This window comes from Atractosteus spatula (genome assembly GCF_055471065.1).
Source record: "Atractosteus spatula isolate fAtrSpa1 chromosome 16 unlocalized genomic scaffold, fAtrSpa1.hap1 SUPER_16_unloc_1, whole genome shotgun sequence".
NCBI classification, from domain to species: Eukaryota; Metazoa; Chordata; class Actinopteri; order Semionotiformes; family Lepisosteidae; genus Atractosteus; species Atractosteus spatula.
The window spans coordinates 2,178,071-2,179,058 of record NW_028296631.1 but is presented as its reverse complement, the minus strand read 5'-3'; the positions used below and the strand labels follow the sequence as shown (position 1 = coordinate 2,179,058).

Below are 988 nucleotides of genomic sequence, written 5' to 3'. Positions count from 1 at the left end.
GTGACCACCAAAACCTTTGACAAAAGCTCTTGGTAATTGATGGTCTTCAATAATGCTTCTCCTTTAGGTACATTTGAAATCAGCTGAAAAATGCTATGAAATGGGGGGGCACTTCAGGCCAGTGTAGGATTTGGGTTACAAGAACCATTAAACAGCACGAGAAAGCCCGTACACTGAATCGCAGGGCTTTCTATTCAAAGAAGGACAAAAGAAACTTCCCTGAATTCCATTTTTTGCAGCACAGAGAGGACAGCAGGCACGAGGCCTGTTAGCTCAGTTGGTTAGAGCGTGGTGCTAATAACGCCAAGGTCGCGGGTTCGATCCCCGTTCGGGCCAGGCAGTCTCCTCCTCTCTTGCCAAAACCCGTTGCTTTCTTGCTGTGGTGAGATTGGTGGTAATGCAAAGACGCCACATACTGCCGACAGACGAGAGTGTTGCGGGAGAAGAGAGAAGTGATGGAAGATTGAAGAGTGTCCTAGGTGGAGCCAAGATGAAGTGTCACAATTGCCTAGGGGAGGATTTCAAATGTTTAAGATGGTAAAAATAACCGGAAATGATCCCCCAGTCCGGCGCAGTCTGACGTACTTCTGTCATATAAAGTGAAACTAGATGTCGAACTGGAGCCTCACCATTTGCATAAGTGAGGCTCCAGTTATACATCTAGTTTCACTTTAAATGACAAAACTGAAGAGACTTAAAAGAGCTGGAGAGGATTTCTTACAACTTTTGAGCCGGCACAGTTTTCGAAAACGTTTTCTTCACGCTGCACTATACAACACAGACAGCCAAGAGTCTCCAAAACAAAACGAATTGACAGATAGGAGAAAAGTCCCACTCGTCCTAAAGTTCCCAAAATCCAGCACTGAGCGTAAACAAAGTGTTCAAGTAGCGTGGGAATGCAACCCCTAATCCTAGCTGGAGTTTGAGCGTCTGGTTCAGAGTTTGCTCAAGAGTTTACCTTTCACAGATGCGCAAAGATGAATGTTGA

At 45.4% G+C, this 988-nt stretch overlaps 1 non-coding gene across 1 annotated transcript; it reads left to right on the top strand.

Moving 5' to 3' along the window:
- The first annotated feature begins 262 nt into the window (after positions 1-262).
- On the top strand, positions 263-336 carry trnai-aau (transfer RNA isoleucine (anticodon AAU)). The gene has a single exon. It is a non-coding gene; the product is annotated as a tRNA-Ile (tRNA).
- The last annotated feature ends 652 nt before the right edge of the window (positions 337-988 follow it).